The 25401-nt window shown below is 45.0% G+C and overlaps 1 protein-coding gene across 1 annotated transcript in view; it reads right to left on the bottom strand.

The window, feature by feature from the left end:
• AKT3 (AKT serine/threonine kinase 3) overlaps positions 1–25401 on the bottom strand; it is a 734901-nt gene that overhangs the window by 427418 nt on the left and 282082 nt on the right. The window lies entirely within an intron of this gene.

The raw sequence follows: 25401 nt of genomic DNA, 5'->3' as shown, positions 1-25401 counted from the left end.
CTAACTTACATTTATGGAAGACACAGTCAGAGTTGCTTCATCCATTCAACAACTCCTATAAAAAAGTTCTGTAGTTCACAGTAAGGACAATACAAGCAAATGTAGTTGGTAAGACAAACTAATCATGGGGGTACTGAATTTAAATGAGATCATCCCTCAATTTGTCATCTTTTCAGGTCCTATCTCTCCCACACACTCCCACCCACCTCCAACCAGGACTCATCAGCTAACAATTTCTCCATTGTAGGGGGCTCATTCCCAAACAGCTAGCAGTATGTTTTTATGCAAGGAGTAACACTAGCAGAGCAAATGTATGTTTAATTTTTCCCCTTCATAGGCTTTGTCAACAGGCAAAATATTGGCGACCTTCCCACATTCGATTCACACCTGCAGTGTACACATCTATGACGCCTATCCAAAATGCCGCCACTCTGGGAAGCTGCCGCACAGGTGGAAAACAATTCAACACTGTACTCCTGCCTTCTTCCCACACTTAGCATTTCAGGCACCTGTCATGCATTTCACAAGCCAACTTTTCCAGCAATACCTGTGTCACCACCATCGTGCAGCTCTCCTTTCCTTTGCCGCAGGCCCTGGCTCCCAGCCTGCCGCGCGGCAAATCTGAACGCTGCTGTCATGCTGCTGGCAGCAGCATTCGGATTGGTCGAAGTGCCCAGCTAGGGCACTCCTATGTACACTGGGAGAGTCTGCCTGTTCTCTCCAACCCGGCACTGCATTGCAATGTTGGACAGAGGAGGAGTGCTGAGTACTCCCCCCTGTGCTCGTCATGGACTGTGGCCTGCCGCTTCTACAAAACAACGATAATAAACATAGTTTATTATCGTTGCATTGTAGAAGTTTGGCAGCTGCTGCTGGTGGTGGTGGTGGGGGGTTACGCTCCTCCACCCAAACGGAGGAGCCGCCCCGGCACTATGCACTTCGTGATATTTATAAACACGGGTGAAGTCAGTCCGTGCTACTGGCATGGAACCCAGGTAGCAACAACCACTAACAAACTTCACATCTGAGCAAATTTAAGATTTGCTACAACTCTCCATAACCACGCCTCACTAGAGTCCCACAACATTCAAGGGCTAAATGATGACAAACTGGAGGACTTTATTAAAAAATATGTTAAAGTCATATTTAATAATTTCCATAAAAAAATTAAAAAAAGGTTGTATACGCAGCTGCAAATCCCTGCTAACGTGTTTTAGTTCTTAAAGAAGCCCTTCGTCTGGGACTCACAGGATTGCATTAAAATGTGCAAAGCAATCAAACCTGTCTCCATTTCATGGCAATACCAGAGCCCCTGAGGAAGCTCCACTTTAAGACCCAAACACAGAGGTATTAATATTCAACATGGATAATGGTCTGTAGGCCCTGCATTTAGTCTGACTTTGGTATTGTGACAATCCTGCCATTCCTTCCTTCACTGAAGGAGAACCGTAGATCCAGCTGCTTCTCCAAACCCTGAAAGGGCCTGTCTGCCAAGGTGCCTCTAAATGCCTGCGATAACTCACCTCTTACATTTCCTTACCTGATGCTTCACTCAAGTCCAAATACTTGCTTTCTGGCAGTAACTAAGGGCCTCATTACTAGTGTGGTGGTCCGAGGTCTGCATTGACTGTGGAAAACGGGTGAACTAACAGGCTGTTTATAAGTTTATTTTTCTAATGGATATGTGGGAGATTTACTGTTGTCTTTTGTATTTCTTATCACCATCACTTGACTTTTTGGACTTTTTTCTGTCCTTCTTCTCTTTTGTGTTGATATGGAATGGTTTTTTTGTATGAATTTTGAATATGATTATAGAAGATAATTTGTATATAAAATTAAGGATGGATTCCTAATCGTTTTTGTATCTATGCTGCATGATATTAATAATGTTTGTTTTAAAAAATGTACATATTTTTTGTAAATTTCCCTTTTGTCTCCTAATGGATCAATGTTGTCTTGGAAAATGGGTAGGGACACAGCCTGCGCGAGAGTCAAAATGAAGAGTCACAGGCCAAAGAAAGCATCAGTAAACACAGAGTGATGGAGGCACATTCACATTGTTGTGAGGATAGTCACACTGCTGATCGGAGTCTACCATTCCCCGAGTTGAAGCGTGGAGAACAGCAACATTGCTTGGGTGGAAGCAATACTACTGTGGGCAGAAGTTTAAGAGTCAGGGCATCACAATATAAGTCAGCAACGTGGAAAGCAAGCCAGACAGTTAAACTTTGCACTGGACATCCATCCTTTATTACCTACAATAATGGTACGTGTTCTTTTGCATAGATGACGATGTTTTCTCTTGTACAAGTCACTACTGGTCCATTATGAGTCCTGTCCTGACTGGCAGACTTGGAAACTGACAGTGATTGCCTCTTCTTCAAAGGAGTGTGGTGTGTAGGGATGTATATATATATATATATATATATATATATATATATATATATATATATACACATACATACACACACATATATATTATATTTTGCCTATTGCTGTGAGCAATTTCTGAACAGTGTGTGTCATTCGATTAGTGGTGCTTTTGGCAAAATGGCACGTCAGCGTACTGCTGGATGTGTGGCATTTTGTTAAATGTGTTTTAATCTGTCTGTGATGTGCATGTCTTCTTCATTCTCAGTGCTGTTAATACTGAACTGAAAGATTGAAGTACTAAAACTGTACTAGGTTATAAAAATCACATGACTGTTAATGTACTTAGAGGAGAGTGGGTCTCTATACATTGGCTATGAAGGTGGAGCACACAGTGAAGTGTCAACAAAGAATGACATAAAAGAATCAAACGTATAAATATCTCCCATTAAACTCCCGCAACATATCAGACTGCATAAAATGCAACCACAAGAAAACACAGTTCATGCTCCTCCCTAATGATTCCATTAAGTCTTAAACTGAGGCATGGCCGTCAGAAATAAAATCTAACTGCTTCCCTACCTCCCTCAGCAACTGAGCAAATCCCTTGGCTTCACTTATGCTCATGGTCACCTTCCAGGAGAACATCAAAAACACACCCAACCCTGCCAGGTACAAAATCTCCAATCTCTGCAAGACCAATCCCTACAGTCCATCATCTGAGCAATGGTGCAGGCCCTCTCCCTCATATATACAGATAATGAAAAGATAATCCCCAGAGGTCCACCTGATACCTTACTTCTGTGCCTTATCCCACACACTACAAATAATGCTTTTAATGCTCAATGCAGTACACCACTACTCCACCTTCAACTTAGGCTAAGCTTGTGTTCATGAAATTTAAAACCAATAGTCAAACAACAAGGAAGTGAGATTTCCCTTCCTAACATCAGCAACTCTTCACACAATCCTTGACTTCAAAGACATCTGACTACGAGAATTAACAATTAATACTAGTGAATACTAGTGAGTTCTTAAGCTGCTCTGGGGGCAGTCTGGTACCTCTGCTCCTGTTCTCAGAACATGTTTGCAGTCTGGTATTCTATGCTGCACCAGTGGAAGAGTTTGTCCTCTCACCTCACACTGACTAGAGTCACAACCTGAGTATTTCACCTCACACAACCTGCAGTGCCTTTCTGGGTCCGTCACCTCAAACTAAAAGCAGAGGCCAGTGCTTTAAATGGGCCGGTACTGTCCGGTACTGAGTACCGGCACTTTTTTATTTTGAGAGGGAGAGTACCAGCGCAGCTCAAGAAAAGCGTAATACTTTTAACTTGAGAGTACCGGCACTTCACGGAAACAAGCAGGTACTCTGGCACAGAGTACCGGCACTTTCATTTTTCCATTTCAAGCACTGTAGGAGCCTCAGCAAAACACACAGCAGAGCAGGTTGTGTCTCAACACTCACACTAGATGTAGATTGTTCTCTCTCTTGGCCTGTCACTCCTTACAATTGTCATTACTGGAACAGCAAACGCTATTGGCCAAAAACGGGGAGAAAAAAATCCATTCTTCTTCATGCCTAATGTAACACTTGCATTTGTAGTTGAAAGCTTCCGATCGTGGCAAAGGAGCGCTACTCCCAAATCACAGCAGTATTCCACGGAGGCTTCCAGCTTAGTTATTGTTTGGAAGCAGGAAAGAGGCAGGGCAGGATGTGGCGTAGAAAATCGTCAATACTCCCTTGGACCACAACTTGACTACATTTGGACACTTGTTGGGGCAATATAAGGAGCGTGCTCGAAATGGGCTTCAGAGCTTTGCCAAGAAAAAAAAGAGCAGAAGTGGCCAATTGTGTTACACATTAGACAGTGATAATGCAAATGCACACTTATTCGTAGAAGATGTATAAAGTTTTGGATGCCAAGCAGCCTCCAAAAGGTGAGGGGGGGGGGGGGGGGGGGGGTTGGCAGCAAAACAGCAGATTTTCAAAATGGCGGGGTTACGGACAGGAAAAAATAAAGCTTGGGAAAGCTAGGAGGTGAAAGACACCAAAGACGACCAGGGCATTTGGGAAAAAGGAAAATCCAGGCGAATTTGGATAATCTTCTCTGCTGTCACTGTTTGTGTGTGTATGACTGAGAGTGCGGTTGTGGTGCTAGTTTGCAAATTTCGTATTTTGCCAACAGCCTAAACCAGTATTAAAGAATCCCCACTTTGATGCTTCTATTACACATGTTCTCAATATATGCAATGAGCTTTTAAGGCTTACAATGCTACATTTATATGCGTATAATATATAGTTAGTGTTTTTTCGTTTAAAATGTAATAACAGAACTAAACAGGACCTCAATTGGTTATACTTAAAAACCGGTCTAATATTCTGCTGCGGCAAACTGTTACTTTCTTTCATCAACCACAACAATGTTGACAAACTACTGCACAGCGCAAACTTCGTGTATGAACTAAACACCGATTTTACGAGGCTGACCAAACTACAGTAAATGTGAAAAACGCAATGTGGTTATTTTAAAATTGACGTATTTTATAAGCCAAGTGCTTGAATGAATGGCCTTCCTCTCTATACACAGAACTGTGCTTTCTCGTTTGGCGCCACCTCGTTTACTTATAACCCACTGCTAGATCCGGCTTGTGTGCCGGGTAGACGGTGACCACGGAGGGGGCAATACTCGGATGACGTGAGCTCTACCTCGCGCCCCGAGCGCACACCCCTTCACAAAAAGGGCTCACACTGAGCCGCGTGCGAGAAAAGAACAGCGTGCAGCAGATGTGCCGACAGCTGCATCCAGCAGAGAGAGCAGCCGCCATTAACCCTTCGCACGAGGCAGTCAGACGTGGTTAATCAGGGCTGGCTTTTTTTTTTTTTTCCAGACGTCTGCATACACACCAGGCACGTCTGTATAAATGGTATCAAACGTTATGCTCGACGGTTCCGTGAGCAGGAACATACCATGCGTCACTATAGGCAGGGGGGAGGTTCCGATGCGGCAGCTGAAGGGCAGGGCCCGAGTTTAAGGAAGCATTAAGAAATGCAAACTAAAAGTACAGCTCATAACTTTAAAACGCTAAGAACGACCTCCAAACTACACTGCAGTCGAATTAGAATTAAGGTGCTGAAACAACGGACCATCACAAAATATAAAGCAGTGCATCAACAATATCATTAAAAATTAAATTAAATTTTGCAGAAAGGTTGTCATAATTTAGTGGAGCAGTGACAACTATATTTTAGTATTCGGAGCAATACCGAATGGAATGTACTCAGCTAGATTTTTGTTTCTAGGATTAAAGTTTCAAACCTAATTAGCACACTTTAGAAAAGTAATAATAAAAATCCCCATACATTTGCGCTTTGATCTTGTAACTATTTTTATCAGCATTAAGTCAGTAATCATTTCAGTACTGGGCTATTTGATTTCAATTTTTGAAACGAACATGTACTAATTCTTGTATTTTTACCCTATTCCGTACAGTAAGAAGGTCCGTTGGAAGTGCTATATATAAAAGTGTTCTAATGACGCCAAATGACTGAATTTTCCTTGAAACTCTATCAGATGAAGTACTTAGATACATCGTACCTGTAAAGTTTTCAGAATCCTTTTATGATTTACAAATGATACTATCACTGCCAAAACATTTTTATTTGGGGCTTTTGTATAGTATTCCTGCCGCTCAAATCACTCCGAGGGAAGGAGAGAAGCAGTGCACTTTATTTTACGTATTTATGGAATTTTTATAGCTGAACGTTTTACAAATAAGTGAAAAAATGTAACAAAAAGTACAAGAAGAAAGGCAGAAATTGTAGAAAACAAGTTTGTTGTTATTGTGCACAATGCAGATCGGTCAGAGAATCAGATTTGCTGAGATTTTTTTACCTTGGTTCGACCAGTGGCGTAACAAAACTTGAGGGACCCCTGCAAGGTACATGGATGGGCCCCTTTCCCCCACACACTCAGGGGCCTCTCTGTCCATGCACAGTGGCAGCCAGTTTGCGGTACAGGACTATGAGCTGCTGTGTACAATACCAATACTTAAAATGACCTATGGGTCGCCTGCTGCTTCTCAGTGGTCCAATCAATCAAGAATTTGTAAAGCGCATTACTCACCCGTGAGTGTCTCAAGGCGCTGAAGAGGGGAGGGGGAGAAGGGGAGGGGGGAGTGCTGCTCCTGCTCGAACAGCCAGGACTTGAGAAGTTTCCTGATGTTATGGAGGTCTTTGGTCTGGGGCAGTTGGGTGGGAAGAGTGTCCACGTTTGGCGGCGGGGTGTGAGAATGATCTACCGCCGGTTGTAGTTCTGCGGACGCGTGGGACAGTTGGGAAGTCGGCGGAGCGGAGATGCCCGGTCAGGGTTTAGAAGGAGAGTCGTCTGTTGAGGTATTCTGGTCCGGTGTTGCGCAGTGCTCTGTGAGTGTGGGTGAGGAGTATGAAGGTGATTCTCTTGTTGACTGGGAGCCAGTGCAGGTTTTTCAGGTGGTTTATGATGTGGCAGTGGCGGGGTTGTCCAGGATGAGGTATGCGGAGGCGTTCGGGATGCTGTTGGCTTTCTTGTTAAGTGCAGGAGCGAGTTCAAGCAAGTTTCTTCTGCGCCTGAAAAGCTCAAAATCTTCGTGCCCTTCTCAGCCAAGGGCTGTGAGAACAAGCAAGTTATGCCTGACTGCAACATATGAACTCTTCAAGTCCTCAAACGCTGGTGCAGGTGCATTTATTGGGGTGCATAACAGTGAGTCAAGTAAATTTACTGAAGCAAACTTGCACTACTTTAACTAGAATTGTGTTGCCGCTGTGCATCAAAGCCGTGAGCACTTCAGCAAAACCCAGCATCACCAGAAAATTCAAGGCCAACTATTCCTGGAAGGGCCTGGACAAAGTTGAAAATTCTCAGGCAAAATTCTCGAAATTCCTGAATTTTGTGCATTATGCAATTTCACGTAATTTTCGCTTACAATACACTGGTTGGTGCAGAAAATGTTTTACCAAGAGACAAGGTCTGCTCCAACCAGTCTCCTTTTGGCACTTCATATGACTTTTTTTTTTTTTTTTTTTATTTGAAGCATACCCTCTCCCAGTGCTTAATTTGTGCTTGTGGTTTCCGGAGCGGGGCACCAGCACTTATTTTTTAGGGCCGACAATTATTTTTCTGCCTCAAGCATTTACTACAATCAAAAGACATATGAAAAACACGGAGGAAGAGAAAAACGAAAAAGCGTCACAATGGGAGAAAGCAGAAAGATGCAAGAGTGAGCTGAAGGGGTAGGGAGGGGCTGTAAATGGATTGAAGAGGCCCGAGATGGCTTCAGGATTACGCTCAGTATTCCATGGTCACACATTTAATTGCAGCGGCCGGGTGTTTAAGAGGATGGCTTTGGGCACCGGCACGTTTTTATTTTTAAATTAAGCACTGCCTTCGCGTCCATAAAAACATGCGAGAAACAGACAAGCAACATTTTGCGCACTTAGCAATAATTTGTAGAATTGTAATCAAAGTTCGCAAAATTTCTCTTCCTACCTACGATTGATGTTTGTTTTTCTCCCTCCAGGAAAGGGAATGCCTGTCTCAAAAGTACTTTAATCACCATGTCATCAGACCAAGTATATGGTGTGCATTATCCATCAATTTACACCTACTGTGTAGCATACATCGCAGCCTTCAGGAATATCGCACTGCTAATAAGAAAGCAAATAAATACTTTAAATAAACAGATATCCATAAAGCAGACTGATTAAGACAAAACATGGAATCTCAAAGTTCCGCACGTTTTGGACAGCCTGTTCTCTGTTATCTGGATGCAAAACTGCAATGACACACGCAGTTCAACTGAAGAGCTCGCCAAACCCGAATAAATGTGTAAGATGCATGATTCCAAATGTTTTTTTCCCTTTCCGGCTCTGCTGGTCTCAATAATGAATTCCTCTTATGTTGCCAGCTGTGTGCACATACAGATGGAGGGACACATGAGCTTGTGAAAAGCACCAGCACTGACTGGTGAAGCTGCGCGAAAGCCCACGCGCACATGTTCTTCTGAGTGAATCCGATGGAGTTTAAAAAAATATATATAATCATACAAAAAAATCATCCGGAATTTCCGCACCCGCCTGCTGTCCTTTTGAAACCATTTGTGTTTCGAGCTGTGAGTTCATAAAGCTAACTCTGTTCCTAACCTTGACCCTGAGGGGGCAGTGTTCTCAAACGTATCCACTGAAAGACTCCTTTGCATACAAGGTCGGGCATCTGCCAGAGGCCATTTCCATGGGTTACAGAATGCAACTAAAAATGTTAAAAGTAAATTCTCGAAACAGCATACTTCTTACGAAGTAAAATTGTGAGTTTAGTATGCATCAGAGGTTGGAGTAGGGACTGGAATTAATATCAGGCCAAACGTCAGATGTTTTACTCTGGTTTATGATTATGCCTTTATAGCTTTTGTAGGTTTCAAAACAAATGTCAGTTATGCTGATAAATTATGTGCACAAAATGATAATGGTCAATACAACTTCAACACACTTTTATTATTTAATAATAATACCACAAATACACTTTAAGGTACAACATAACCTGCATTAAAGAAAGACCTACGGAGTGTGTTCAATGAAAACAAGTTGTAGCATCGTCAGACAGTGGGGGTGGCCCTTTCTCACCACAACACCAAGAGGTGGTGATTCCAAACCTCCAGATATTTAGGGCTGAGGACTAACAAAATAAGACAGCTCATTTAGTTTTTTAATACTGCATTCAACGTTTTCCTTAAACACTGGGGAGGCAGCTGCGTTTGAATCATAAGTAATCATCTCAGTATAGGAAGCTAGGGACTGTATGAAATATCCATTCATTTCTAGTGTCGTTTTTAGCAGGTTGAGGGGAGACAACGTTATGTGTATTTATGAAGCGCACACACCGTCACCTGCAAGGGTATCTTGTCACTGAGCAAGAGCGTTTGCCTAGCCCTGCATGATGTAGGTTGGTTACCTAAAAACCTTGCTGAATTCAAGAACAGAGAAGGGGGTGTGATGAGCTAAGGGAGGCGATCCCATGCTTTAGGAGCGATGTAAGACATTGCCCGTCCTCCTGGTGAGGGATGTGTGCCAATAGGATTCCTACACAGGAGAGGTGTCTAGGTGGTTTAAGGTGATGGGACTGCTCAAGTAGGTGGGGCCTGAGTTATGTAGTGCCTTGAATGCTCCCAATTAACACTTCTGGATTTCTTTCCTCCTCCACCCCTCCATTACTCCAGTCAATCTAACTAACAAACTCTCATATCCGCGGCTCAAATTAACTCATAATAATATTAAAACTGTACTCATTATTAAATGATACTAATCCATCACTAATTCTTGTTGGGTTCCGGAGTAGTGTGCTACTCATCGAAAAGCGCTTCGACGCCTCGTCAGGGGTAGTAAGCGCTATATAAATACGATTACAATACAATACAATGTGTGCTGAGTTTGAATTGAGCGCGCTGTTTATCAGAAGTCAGTGGAGCTCCCTGAGTTATGTGATGTGAGTTCCGTGTGTGAGGATGAGGATGAGTCTGCCTGCCTCCCTTCAAACTCATCAACTCAACAGTACAAGCATCGTCAAGCCCACATTTGGGCATTACGTATGTGGTAATATATCTCTATCACTGCTTCACAGCTAATCAAGTCATGTCAACTAATCAAGTCATAAAAACGGCGCAGCAATTGATGACATTGGCTTTCTTTGAGGCCACAAAGGAATTTTATCCAGGCAACCTCTGCTGCAAATGTCTGTGGAAGGATTGCAAAATTTAGTCAAACTGACCTGATACTGACAGCCTGTGGAAAGGAGTGTGCTTTCTTCCAAAATTTGCTCCCAACAGGTTTGAATTCACTGAAGTGTTCTCATTTTAAAGGGCAGCACTAAACGAGGCAATTCCGAGATCTCTGTCTTTAATGCAACAGGGGAAGGGATCCAAGAGACGACTGTCCCATTGCGTATTAAACCTAGGAAGGCCAATGATCAGTACCATAGCTGTCTGTGGGCGAGCCCATTAAGATTCGGTTCACATTTAGAAAATCACAATAATTGATAAAACTATTTTACAAATTGAAGCCAAATGTCCACTTGCTTATATAGGGTTACTATTTGCTGCTTTGTGGGTTTTATTGTGAAAATTGGGATGAAAATAAGAAAAATGACATAAGAGAACAGAAATTTAAAAGGGTTCATTATATCATTTATGAAAAGCGCTTATAAAGCTTTAAGCTTAATTTCATCACTTAGCGTATTATGAAAAACCGAAGTAACAATTCAACCGAATACATAAATATGCCATTTGATGCACTGCTACTCCACATAGAACCGATAGTGAAAGCGTGCAGAGTTGTTAGTTAGTGGGAATGCTTACCATCAAGGGCAGAGCAGTATAAACGCATGGGACCATATGACCTTAGACAATGAGACCAATGTTATCAGTGAATGTACATAGGACTCTTACGTGTTCTCAGGAGTATCACCAACAAAGCAGAAACGGACACCTATTGGAACGACGCTGGCAGTGATGTGTGTCCCAGAGGAATGTGCACACGAGGTGTACATGGGAGTATGTCCACAAGTGTAGTGTGTATTTTATTATACGTGCGGGGCTTAAACCTGTAGGTATCCAAAGTTTTGCTTGAACTGGCTTAGCCTAAATATGAACTATCAGCTCCGGTAAGCGAATGGCAAGTGGCTGTGTCTATGACAGGCTATGTACACGATATTTACATTAAGTTGTATATGGAACTGTGCGACACTAAGTTTGCATGATGGCCACACTGGCATGTTACACAGAAAGTTACTCATCCCATCGTTACTTGCTTGCACATGGCTCCACATCGTTTTGGGATGGAGATCAAAGCTTGAGTGGTGGAATGGCTGATTTTTTTTGGGCGCTACATCATAGCCAGCTACCCTTGGTGGACTGAAACACATTTAGCCAAAGGAGTAGCATGAAAAAAGATTTTTTTTTTTTAAAGGTGATGGAGTAGAAACTTATAGCGCATAGAAATATAATGCAATAGTAATATTTAGGCTGCACCCTGTGTCCCCGCCCCGCAGAAACGCTAATTTCAGAGTCCCTGCCCAGGGAATAACATCATCAAACTCTCTCAAGTTCGAGCTATTATTCACTTCGACATCTGCACATGTTTATGCGTCTCTCCAAACAACCTCTTGAACACCCTGCCGGAGCTGTCATTTTTTTCTTCTTCTTATCTGGCAGATGGCAAGTCAACAATCGACATCAACAGCAGTCGGATTCCCCCCCTACTCCCCACACCCAACCTCTTCTAAACAGACACAATAATAACTTCTTTGTGCGTTCCTACAATGCAGCTGCTTAAACCAGTTCGCTGCAAGGCTGCTCTGCCTTAATAATAATAATACAAAAAATCCCTTCTGTCAAGTCTGAAGCGGCATAATGTTAAGCAAAGCTAAAGCCGCCGCACAGCTGCACGAGGGCAGACACACTGTGCTCCCTCTCACAGAGCCCTTGAAGTCGGGGGGCTCCGGCCCAGCCTCACACAGTAATTACCAGGAAAAGACAAGGCCGCTGGCTCCCTTTGTGCTGCGGCGGGACTTCACCTCACAGGGCTGCCGCCCCTCACCCAGACTGGTGCTGCCGGGCGCACCAATTACTTCGGGTTCCCTCCCTCAATCTGTGTTTTGTTTTTGGTAGATTTTAAAAGACAGCAGTGAGAAGGTATGAACGTGGCTTAATTTGTGAACTTACAGGCTAAATGCACTGCGTGGTGAGCATAATTATCCCTAAGGTTGTGCATGGATACAGTCCATTTTGTTTATATAGTAGTTCTGTGCTAACACTTTGGTACCCCCAGGTGTGTGCACAATCGGGTTTAAAAATGCAAGTATGTTTGAGACCGCCAAAACCGTATACATTTTCTTGGTGGTAAATCTCTATAAAACACCAATATTAAAAAACAGATTTAATTTACTTTTTTACTACCGTGAAAAAAAGGCGTTTAACACGTTCGTCATCTTATTTAGAGTTTGTAGAAAGTGCCAAATCGGTTCTCTTGCCACTACAAAGCGCTTAGAAGAAAAGGAGTTCAAAATGAAGGGTGCTAGGGTCAACTGAATGCAAGTTGAAAGAACCCTTTCTGGCATTATGCTGCCGCTGTTTGCATCAGCAGGACTGTAGCGGCTTTTATATAATGCTTCACACCCCTGATGAAGCGAGCAGCACGCTACAGTGTGGGGGGGATGCATTGCTGGAGAACTGTAGAACCGCCGTGTGACCTACACGGGAAGCGTTTGATGACGTGGCTGAGAGACTAGAGCGGTGCTCTTATGTCCTCCTAGGCTGCAGCGCCTAGGTGTGTATTGGGAGGAAGTGGAGAGAAACCTGCCGCAGGTGAAATGCACCTATGAGTAAAAGAGGGGCACTCAACTGCACGCAGGGTCGGCTTTAGCTCTGGTGGCACTCAGCGCGACAGTGTTTGCTGGCACCCTCAATGACCACCTCCGCCGCGGATTCCCTCACTACAACCCTTTAACAGCGCCCCTCAAGTCTACATAACCACTCTCTCAGATGCATTTAATTAAGTTTTAGAATACTACTCAAACCAGTGTAGGGTATCTGAGCACTTTACTTCACACATACAGTACACAGAGACAATCATCATACGTGTGCAGATCAGTGTCTAGGAAATGTTACATAAGACAGAGGCCTACAAGTTGTAGGAGTCACGTGTCACCCATACTGGTAGGCAGTATGGTTTGTGTGCTTTGTCTGGAGAAGCACAAACTCAGAATTTAAAACGTAACACCATGGTTGGGGTTCTCTTTAATAATAAGAACTGATTTCTACTCAAATGGATCCTTTTTTGGAACATTAGGTTAATGGAAGACCAGGGAAAACTCATAATGCTCTAATCTATATCTTGCAGTTTGCATGCAGCTATTTGATGACAGCTAATTGCTCACTGTTCTATAGTAGAATTTTAACTTCTAAACTGGAAACAACAAAAGGATCTCTCTAACAAAAGATGCAACCCACTGACCTATTCACATTATATGCACTTTGTGATCTGCATATAGACGTTCTTTGCAGCAGGAATATTAACCCTCTGCGCTAGTGCCACCTTATGATGAGTCAAAACTTCCATGAGACAAAACTCCTGATCTTTCTCCATAAAGAACGTTAATAACCAGTTACCTTGAAATTTGCATTGTTGCCAGAAAACTGATGGAGGTAAGGATTGTGGCAGGAGCTGCTTTTAGAACCGTAGTATACTTGCAAACATGGCACCCCCACCTGAAGTCAGCACCCGGTGCGACGGCACTGGTCTCACCGCCCTAGAGGCGGCCCTGACTGCACACACCAGATACAGGCAGGCATGGTAGAGGTTATAAGCAGCTCCTCTGAAGTAGGAGAAAGCTTCACTAGTGTGGGCTGCATACAGTCAACCGTGGTAAGTGACCTGAGAACCTTAAAGGGAATAAGGTGCAATCACAAGACAGCATAAGGGATAAACAGTGAAGTCCGTGCTTCCCTTCATGACGTCAGAGCAGAACCACACATATGTTTTTCACTGCTGTGAGGAAAGAACAGGGACTGACTGGATTCTAATCAATGGCCACTATTGTAAGGCATACCCAATGACTACATTTACCTGCACATATACACCTTGAATGGCACCAAAGATAAAGGCTGTCAAACAAGTCACCAAAAGGAGATTACCAAGATCTCAATCTGCCTAGTTGAAGAAAAGGTTACTCCAGTGCATGTCCCCACCATTGCAACAAGCATCTACAGGCTGACCACCTAATAACTTCAACGAGGAACAAAGTCTTGTCTTTGGGACCTATTGGCTTGGCTAATGGTTTTTAGCAGTGTTGTACAGCATGGGTAACACAAAACCAAACCAAAAAAGCATTGCAAAGCCATATATCTGGCTACAACAGGCACCTTCAAGCCTTTACCCTGTTTAACATTCATTATTACTTGTACGCTAAACTTTAGTGATTTGTAAAAAAAATGTTTTAAAAAAGCATCATATAACTGAACATGCACAACTACATTTGTCTCCAGGGCTTACAATCTTTCCACGCTATGTACCCACACATGTTCACACAGTAACTATATGTTGTATTTGTCTTTGATGTTATCACTGAAGTCATCAAGGATGTAATTTAACATGTCAGGAGTAATGTAATATGTAGGGTCTTAAGAACGCATGGCAGTGGTGCCAGTTATAGTCAGCTCAGTAAAATACACCTGGTGAATTTCAGTGTTTTGTTTTTTAAACATTAGTTTTCAGGTCACTTCAACGCCCAACTATAATCCCACTTTAAACTCTGTTTTTTTCCAGGAAACATCAATGCATAGAGTCCCTCATCCCCTTCTCAGTTATTCGAAATTGTGATAGCTGCTAAACCAGAGTGTTGGCTAGTAGTACTTGAACAAAGCCATGGTACCAGAATGAACTCCAGCAGAGCAAACAGGACATTCGTGACAGGTGCTAGAGCTTGGTAGGAGGATGCTAACCCCAAGTGGTAAGCTTTAACAACTGAACCCTCATAAGAGCAAACAACACAGGTAAAGAGACAAACAGTGCTTGGGAGTAGGCTGCCAAGCTCCTTCAAGTAGTTGAAGGATGGTGTTAACTAGACCTAAGAGTCCATCATTTGAACCAACGCATACCAGCAACCTTAATTAACTACTTTGTAAAGTGATTTTTCTAGTCATTATTACTGCATTTCACAGAGCTGGAGAACTACAAGCACTTTCTGTAAAGATTGGTAAATGGATGTTAGGGTGTTCTACTCAGATCAACCTACCATCTAACAATGAAAAAAACTTTATGAATTACATGAAGCAATTACATTGTGGCTATGTAAAAAGGAAATGCCGACACCAGCCAGCTCTGGTTAGTTAGCAACCATATCCATGCACTTCTTATGACCTCACACAACATCACAACTAAAATAACCTAAGACCCACCAAGGAAATTGATGATTCGGGCCCTGCTAAATGTGGCCCTGAATGATGTGTACACAGGCAATACAAAGTGTGTGTTCAGCAGCATGGGCAGTGGCTCATGTAGAGTGACACACTACCAATGACCTCCACCAGCTATCTGTGGCACAAATGTACAGCCCATGCCATTACCACCAAATTGCAAGAATAACCTTTGATCAGATACAAATGTTGTTTGAGAACTGTAAGACCTCATTCAGGGAGAATAGGCGGTTCATAGGGCAGAAAGGTTACTGGGCCTCAAACAGTGGTTGAGATCATTAGACACTCGCGTCATCGAGCCCGTCCTACTTTGGCTATGCAACATGGCCAAGTACAATCCTTTCCACACTGGGCTCTCAGGGTAGTGAGAGCGAGCAGACCCAGATTTCTTAAGGTGGTAGAGTAGGGGGCAACAGCTCAGAACTCAGCCGTCAAACAATAGACACAATGACAAAATATATAGCACAGCGCTTAGCTTCATGAAAAAGAAAGCACTTTTCATCTCGCAGCAGAAATTAATACTGCACAATCTAATCAATATTTCATACAGGGTTTTTGCGAGTTGTGCTTTAACCATGAGTGAGCTACACTTTCCTTCCCTTCCCTAGTATCCGTATTACGTCCTGCCACGGGTGAGATTCCACTCTTACTATCAACACAATGTTAGGGTGTAGGCAAGGATTAGGCTGAGGTACATCTCACACAAAAGGTCTCACAACTTAACTGTGCAGCTAAACATCTTGAGCGGCTTTTGTACCATAAAGTCTCAAACAGGCATGGCTGATATGCATGCACACCTCTCTCTCATCCACAGTTGCAGCTAAGCCCTGCGTTTACCTGATGGTGATTTGCAGCCATCCAAACTGAGAGAAGGGTGTGGATGGCACTGATGCCCTCACGGGACAGACTCCTTTTTTGTAGATCACTGCAGCAGCTGCTCCAGAACCAATCTCCACAGGATTTACTCTGGGGCAGGAGTATGTGGTGGCTGAAGTCTTCAGCAATGCAGCTCTTCTATGATCAAACCATTTCAACTTGGAAAAAATTGCAGCCTCCTAGCTGAGCCTTCTTTGTAACGTTTCAGTTGAATCCTCCTGGCAAGTTTAGGGCTATCCATCCTCTTCAGTGGAGATTCAATCTTTTTCTCATCAGTGGTGGTATAACCAGGCACTTTCACAGTAGGTCAGACTGATGAATCTTGTTTACAGCTCCTCAAGAACTACACAGACACTGGAAGACCCCTTCACAGCACAGGTCTCCTGAAACACACACTTGTGTATTTTTCTGCTTCCTTTGTATGCTCCTCCCTCTGGGAACACACTGGGCCTTTCATCCTGGCCAATCTCTCCCCCTCCAGGGCCACGAACACCTTTCCTTCAATTAGCATGCAGACAGGTTTGTAGGCTCTTCAGACAGATGCTCAGCTCCTCGAACAAAGTCTTGACATCAGGTGATGTCCACACACCATAAGGATACTGCCTGTCAGACAAACCCCAGTTACACAGCAGCACTCCAAATACTCTGCAGAGGACTCCCTTCCATAGTCAAAAAGAACTTGGGACTGGAACCAAGTGTGGTGCTTCAGATATCACTTTTATATATATTTCTAGATAAGGGATGTTGATCCGCTGCCTCATGCTTTAAAACCGGTTTGTGTTGGTTTCCTTTCAAAAACTCTCCACACAGCCTTTGTGCAAAGGGATGAAATACACAGCAGGTAGCACTGGGGCTCTCTCCAAGTAGGAGTACCCACAACAGGGAATAATGAAGTGTGAGATCTCCACATCTTGCTGTCATCAGCCATCCTGAAGTAGTATTAAGAGATGGGCAAAAGCGCAGGCCCTACCTAAACTCTTCTCCACCTTGAAGAACAGAAATTGCAGTCCCACCCTCAGCCCCATCATCCACCAAACGGCAATGCTCTTTAAGAACTAATTAACACCCACTTACCAACAAAACCTTCACTGAATATCTGAAGGCAGCCCAACAAAACCTTCACTGAATATCTGAAGGAAGCCCCGTGTCCATCCTTCTCATTACAGTGTCTCCACTCTCCAGTTACATGAATGCAGGCAATACACTTCCACTGTCTGGGGAAGCTACCCTCCCTCTCCACCATGTGCCCTACTCAGTGCTGAATTGGAGTCGGTGGTCGCCGGTGGAGGGCACAGACTAATTTTTTGGAACTGGCACTTATTTTTCTTTTTCAGACATTCACTGAGAGCAAGAGGGAAAAACAAAGCAGGGAGATAGAGGAAGAGAAAAACCAGAACCAGTGAGATAAAAGGGAAGGGAGTGTCTGGTAGTGGATTATAGAGACCGATTGTGAGTTCAAGACTGTGGAGCCTGAACGTATGATGCACTGACATTCAACAGCGCTGGGAATGGTACTCAGAGCAGGGTTTTGGGTACAGGCACTAGTTTTTTGTTTTTACAAACAAAGCACTGACCACACTACAACCAAGGTCATCTAAAATTGATTCTGCTGGCTGCAGTAATCAGACTCACAAACATACAGACTCCAACAACAGTAAATGTGTCACATGCTCACCAGACATGCACACACATTCAACATGCACATAAAATGTAATTGCTCGGTTTTAGGTTTCACATAACAGCAGAACTTTTACACAAGCGTAGTAAGTAGACAATGCTCTTAGTGACTCAGATAAAAGGATATGGCCACAATACAATTCACAAAACACGGTATGCTAAGAGTACCCCTTTACATGATACACCCAGGACTCTTTGGTCTACTTTGAGCGTATATTTTGTGTGCCCCTTCCGGTCACAGGGCAGGTCATTCACATTAAGTGGCCAGGAACAGGCCTAGTCCTCTACCTTCTTAATAGATTAACATAAGACAGGGCTCAAAAACCAAGAGTAAGGATACAAGTTTCACATGCAGTTAGGCACTCAGGACAGAGGTATACACCAGTACATCATGCAGGGTAGATTCCCTTTCTAGCTTTATCATCAACAACAACTCAGTCTTTCTCAGTACCAACAATGAGTAATCTTTGTAACTGATTAAATGTCTAGGAACTATCGTACAGCATTCACAGTCACTATGCCTAATATAGGGGTAAAGGTCAGTGCCATCTGTGGTCTACTTTCAGATATGAAGGGAGATTCAATAACAAAATCAAAACATATAAGAGGGCTGTAGTTCTGTGAAACATTCTATTGAAGCAACTATGGGTCTTCTGAGGGATGGATTTTTATATTTATATATCTTATGTAGTATTCAAAACTTTCTAAAGAGAAACTGATTGTTTTGAGCACTCTGTGATGGACTGACAGAATTCCCGAAGATTGGGCACAACGCCATAGACATTTGCATATATATTTGATGTGATTAAGCAGTTGACAGTGATTTACCCAGTATAGATGGATTGCATGATCCTAGTGAGGATGTCTTGTTTTCTGTTGACATCCTCATCCTTGCCAATCTTGATCAAGCTTAGTCTACATGCATGTTGCCGACTTAGAATATTATCATAAAAATACACCTGAAGCCTTCTTCTTGAAATATGCAGAGTACCCCTGCCCCCTATATTTACCAGGCATAGCCCGCTGTCATATTGTTTGAGCATCTTTAACTAAGCCACAAGACATTACTCTGCCTGCAGTACTTGCAGGACGTGGACTGATACTATGCCACGAGGAATGAACTAAAAGACAAGCCCATGCCTTTTGTGCAGTACCCCACTGCACATGATCTATAAATACATGTTCGAAGCCAGCACCCAAAACTTTGGATAGCCTAAAAAGATGGTTTGCGAAATACAATCTTGAGGAGGGATATACGCTGGTTCCAACAACAGCATAAGCAAAAAATTTTATCCCATATCAAGCCTTCCCTAAGGAACCTCAACAGCATTAATTAACAAGGTCACAGAAGGGAAGGGCTTGGCGTCGATCAAGATGGCCGCAGCTTGGTAAATCTCTGCGCCCTTACTACCCCCATCCACTGTCATCCGTCCAACTATCTGCAATTATGTACTGAAAACAATTTTTTGCAATCAGGCAGACCTGGACAAATCAGAAGGACCACTTGTTGCCACCTACACCCCTATTTATGGCCTGAGGAGGAAGGAAAGCGCAGAGGTGAGGCCTGATGCACTCTGTGCTGCTTATGACATGAGCCGCTGGCTGGATATCAGGGGAGGAGAGATTGCTGGGAGCAGGCGGTCCCCGGCGGGCTTTGCAGATACCCCAAATCACAACCACCGCTTATGTGGCCAAGTCACCCTGAGAGAGTGGGAGGTGCGGAGCGAATAGCGGATTGGACTGGAAGCGGAGAGATGTGGTGGCCCGCGATGCCCCTTATACCACGTGGAAAGTAAGAAACAGGGAGCACTGGAGAACGGGAGCTCGCCACTTGTGACTGCTGGCGGGCATACCTAGGTGCTGGTGAGGCCAGACTTGGACACTGGACCAGCGTGGCAGCTTAAGGACCCCACCCCTAGATCGAGCAGAGGTGACCACATTGCCCTGCAGGTCACTGGTAGGCTTCGGCAGCGTATTCTGATCTCTACGAGGGAAGGACACACGGAATCTGGCCTTATGTGTTGCTGGAGGGGCCCCGGTGGGCCAGAGCATGTTGCAGTGGTAGAGGAGGGAGCCCGGAACATCAAGGAGCCGGGGTGCCCTGGCTTCCGCGGGGCGGGTGCGCCCGTCGGGCCTGGTGAGGAACAGTTGACGCTGAGGAGGAAGACTGAAGCCTAAGCGCCCTCAGCAGAACCAGACCGCGTGGGCTGCTTGCAAAGAACACACTCCGGAGAGACGGGGCACCAACACAAGTGGGTCAGAGTGATATCGCTGTGCTGGGGGCTACAGAGACCTCTTACTCAGTGGGGAGAACTGGATGATCAGCAAGGCCCAGGGCCACAGACATGAGGTAGTCGGAAGACTGGGGAGGAAGTGCGGAGAGACCTGAATAAGGTGGTAGCGCCTGGGACGGCCAGGGAATGGGACTCTGCAAGGAGGAGAGACATTGATGCGGGGCCTATAATCGAGATCCCCCTCAGCGATCCACCTGGTTGCATAATGTATATAGGTAAGTGCAAGCTAAACAGCAGCGGGTTAGAGACCCCTCTATATGAACAGTGGCTTCCATACCGCACAACATGAGATAGTACAGCACATAATAATACTCCCATCTGCTGCTTGTTAGACACATGGTGCTGCTGGGCTACAGGGCACCATGACAGCTGAACTCAGTGCGGAGAATCCTTAAGAAATACCTGCGGAGCACCCCTGCGCCCGAGGGTTGCGCTCCACTGAGACACCTGCTGTGCTGGTAGCGCCAAAGAAGGGTGTGCTTGCAGACTAAACTGGTGCTCTCTTCAGCGGGGTGGCTCCTTGGGCCGCAGAGCAGCGGATAGACCTTGCAAGGTGTGGCTGGACCCCCGTGATTGAGAGTGCCACTCAGACGGTGGCCATCCTCCAGGCAATCAATGATTTGAAGGCTTCCATGGAGGGGAAGGTGGGAGAATTAAAGGTGGGAGAATTAAAGGTGGATCTGGCCCTCATCAGACCAGATCTTCACAACACCACGCACGGAGTTACAGAAGTGAAAGGACGCCTCTCGAAATGAAAGATACAGTCAAATCCAAGGAGGAACACCTAGTGAACCTACAGCGTTTGGTGAACCAACTCAGGCTAGTGCTGATGACGCAGAGGGCCGGTCCAGATGGAACAATCTACGAGTGGTGGGCATCCCCAAGGACACGGAAGGCAATACTCCTTCTAAATTCATTTGGGATTTGCTACTGAGCTGGGTGCCCAAAGGCGCTGTCTCAACATGTTTCATTGTGGAAGATGCCCACAGGGCACTGACTGCACAGCCGCCGCCGGGTGCCCTGCCACGAAGACTTATAGTGCAACTGCTCAACTATGCAAACAGAGATGTAGTCCTCAAGGCAGCAAGGCAAGCAGAGCCCCCGACGTTCCACTCACCCTGGTAATGATCTTCCCAGATTACACCTTGAAAGTACAACAGCAACAACGTTCATTTCCGGAAGCCAAAACTAAATTGAGAGCGATGGGGCTCACATACATGCTTTTATTCCCAGACCACCTAAAAGTTCTCTACCAAGATAAATCCCTTTTCTTCGATACAGAAGAGGCAGTTTGGAGCTGGATTGAGGAACGACGACCCCAAATACTGTCCTCCCAGTCCTCCCTGCAAGGAGAAGGTAACCAAGACGTCAGGAAGGAAATGGCACAAGTTGCTGCATCAGTGGACACGGAGGAGGGGGAGACAAACTCACTCACTAGAACATGGGGTGGTCAGGGAACAGAAAGACATGGCCACCTCTCTGATGAGCCCAGGGACTTCGGCTGATGACATGCAACTAATGCAGGGGTCACTGCCAGCCACACGTCAGAAAGACTGATTGTTTAACAGATGGTTGCCTGAGCTCAAGTATGAAAAGGGGTTTTTGGGGGCCAGGGGGTGAAATGCAGGGTGCAACATGTAGATGACCAAGGTTTTTGTTGGGCTGGGGTTTAATGATGTTGGGGAGAGTAGGATTTGGTGCAGGTAGTGATGTTCGTCACAGTTTGACTCAGTTGGCTAGGTCCCTAGACACAACAAGACAGGTACTTCCAGCTGGGGGAAGTATAGGGCGGGAGCTGGAATGGGGGGCTTAAGTCTGGTTTACATCTGTAAGTTAGTTGAAACATGGTGTTGTTGCAATACAGCATACATAAAAGGATGGTGGGCACAGTGTTCAGGCATATTTTTCAATGGCAGACACCACTATGTTGGAGAGTAATAATCTAAACCTCTCCAGGATGGCCACACTTAAAGTACGGTCATGGAATATGAATGGACTTCTAGTTAAAATCAAACGTGAAAGGTCCTCAGAGCAGCACTGAGAACCGAGGCAGACATTGTGCTCTTTCATGAAACATATAAGGGCTCCACAGGTGCAGCCATTTTAATTAGAAAGCGTACCCCACTGGCAGTTACACGCACTTGGACAAATGACCAGAGGATGATATGTAGCGGTCACTGGGACTCTTCAAGGCCAGCCTATATCAATCTTAAGTGTCTATGCCTCACCCCAATGTGCAATGGGCTTTCTAGCTAAGGTGGGAGGGCTACTCAAGGATTTACCGGAGGCCCCATAGATATTGGGGGAAGACCTGAATGGGGTATGCGATCTTTGTGCTTCTCTCCTCAGTAGGGACGGGAGGAAGCAGGCTTACCCATTTAGCAACCTTTGTACGGAATATGAACCTAGCAGACATATGGATAAAACAATATCCAACTGAGGGGGGCTACATCTTTTGCTCTGGGGCACACCAAACCTTTTCCAGAATAGACTATTTTCTCATGTCAGCGGAGGAGTGCCATAGGGTGAGGGAAATGAAACACCTGGCAAGGGGGTTGTCCGATCACTCACCAATAGAGATAACCCCGACCCGGGGCGCAGGAGGGGTGAGGGCTGGGTGAAAACTGGACCGGTTGTATCTCCAATGGGATGATTTCAGGGAGATGTGCTGACAGCGCACAATTATTTTTTTTTGACATATATTCAGGGATCAGTAACCTCAAGTATTGGAATGGGAGCCCAAAAGGCCTGCTTGACGGGTCAGATTTGCGTTAAGTGAAAGACCATAGAGAGAGGAGTAAGCGTGCGTACACGCGTACACACACACACACACACACACACACACACACACACACACACACAGCTGTGACAGGAATTAACACAAGAAGCACAGGAAGCCAAGAAGGCTACACACAGCAGGGTCTATCAATGGAACAATAAGGCTAGTAAAACCTTGAACTAGCTGTGCACACCTAGGACCGGGCTTGCTGCCATACCGTACCTGCAACTGCAGGACAGCTAAAGGGTGATGGGCCAAGGGCCGATGGCTCAGGCTTTCGCAAACAATTATTGAGATCTCTATCGGGTAGACCAAACTAGCCTCTTTGGACCTCCCCCAGTTCGTGCAGGACCTACCGGTCCCTAGTCTATCACCTGAAGACAGAGACTTCCTAGAAGCAGACAATAAGGCTGAAGAATTAAGGAAGGCCTTAGCCCAGCTGAACACCGGGAAAACAAGGGACAAATGGATTCTGACCAGAGTATTGGCACCTAGTCTGGCAGCAGGCAGGCCAGCCTATGCTGGAAATGTTCAGAGATGCGCTGGGAAAAGGCAGACTACCCCCGGATCTTTGGATGGCAGATATCGTAGTACTGCCTAAGCCGGGAACCTTTGGCCTACACTGTGAAGATTTCGGACCTATCTCGCTATTGAATACTGAGGCGAAGGGGGGGGGGGGGGCGAAGGCACTGGGCAATCACTTGGGAATGATCATTGATCATCTGGTACACCCAGACCAGTCTAGGTTTATACCAAATCAGGCCACAAGGCACAATTTGCACCAACTACACAATGCTATTGCCCTAAGCGAATCAGTGGGTAACACAGGGTTTTGCTGTCCACAGACTTTCAGAAAGCCTTTGATTCGGTTGACTGGGCATATATGTTCGCCCTTCAGGAACCGATTGGGCGTGGACCCAGGTTTCAGTTATGTGAGACTTCTTTATACCAATCTCAGAGCCAGGGTGTGCAGCTCTCAAATTTGTTTACAGTGGAGGGGGACACCCATTAGTGTTGTCCCCTATCCCCCCTGCTATTTTCAGTTGTGATAGAGCCACTGGCCGCCTGGGTGAGAGTGGACCAAGTGTACAGGGGCTATCAGTGGGAAGATGAGGTGAGGGACAGAATATCGCTATAAATGCTGACAACGTACCTCTATATCTGAGAGAACCTGAGATATCCGGACAGAGAGATCTGCAATTCTTAGAGGTATCCAGCGAGGACTCGGGGATCCATATCAACCCCCAGTGGTCTGTAATCCATCCTATAACCTCTAGTCCAACCAAAATGACATGGGAGTCTGGCCTATTGATGCAAATCTAAGGGTTTAAATACGTGGGGGTGTTTGTCACTGGGAACGCACATAGATCCTTTGAGAAGAACTTGGCACCGCAGCTAAGAGACTGTCTAGGGACATCCTGTTCTCAAGGGCTTTTCCACTGTCCTTTTTGGGACACTGAGCCATATTCAAAATGATGGCATTACCACGTTTTTTGTACCATTTGCAGAACCATCCACTTCCCATCACTAAATCCTTTTTCCAAAAAGGGAACACCCAATTGAGTGCATTGCTCTGGGTGAGCAGGGCCCCAGACATCTCCTTGGACAAGTGTTGCCGTCTAGTGTTTGAGGGAGGCATAGCCACGCCAGATATTCGTCTGTATTATCTTATCATCGATTGGTGGTTTGGGGGGGGTTCGCGGACCCAGCTTACCTCTTTGAGGGTACGGTCATGGCATACAGGGCCAGCCACACATGCTTTTATGGAGGAGCTTCACAAAGGAAATTACTTTAGCGACCCGATCGGTGCTGGAAATGTGGGAGGGGGCTAAAATGGCTACAGGTTGGAAAAATAAATTCATGTTAGAAGCGCCTCTATGGCAGGGTAATAACCTCCCACGGGTCGTGGCCCTGCAAGGTTTCGTGGCCCTGCAAGGTTTCGTGGCCTGGGATCTTGTGGGGATCCCAGGATGTCCTTGACAATGAGATACAGAAAACATTTTAAGACTTACAGAAAGAATATGCCCTCCACGGCACACAGTTTTTTAGATTCCTTCTGCTTCGACACGCATTGACACCAATGCTCTGGGTGATTCCAGAGATACCAGAATTCTCTTCACTGGAAGCTAAACTCCTAATAACAAATATGACAGAACACAACTTATCAGACATACAAAATGCTCCTATGGAACATGCTGGATCCTATGGAGACGGTACGCAGGGACTGGGAGACTTGAAGATGTTGATTGGAGGGAGGCACTGGAGGCACCCAAAAAGGCAGCCATAGACTCACAATTCAAGCATATACAATTAAAGCTATTCCATTGCACATATTAAACTAGGACGCGACTCCACCGCATGGGCTTTCTAACCAATAGTGCTTGCTTGCGATGCAGGACTCCA

This window comes from Pleurodeles waltl, chromosome 5 (assembly GCF_031143425.1).
Source record: "Pleurodeles waltl isolate 20211129_DDA chromosome 5, aPleWal1.hap1.20221129, whole genome shotgun sequence".
In the NCBI taxonomy this organism is placed as follows: domain Eukaryota; kingdom Metazoa; phylum Chordata; class Amphibia; order Caudata; family Salamandridae; genus Pleurodeles; species Pleurodeles waltl.
Note: the sequence above shows the minus strand (reverse complement) of the source record. Positions and strands in the feature narration are given on the sequence as shown.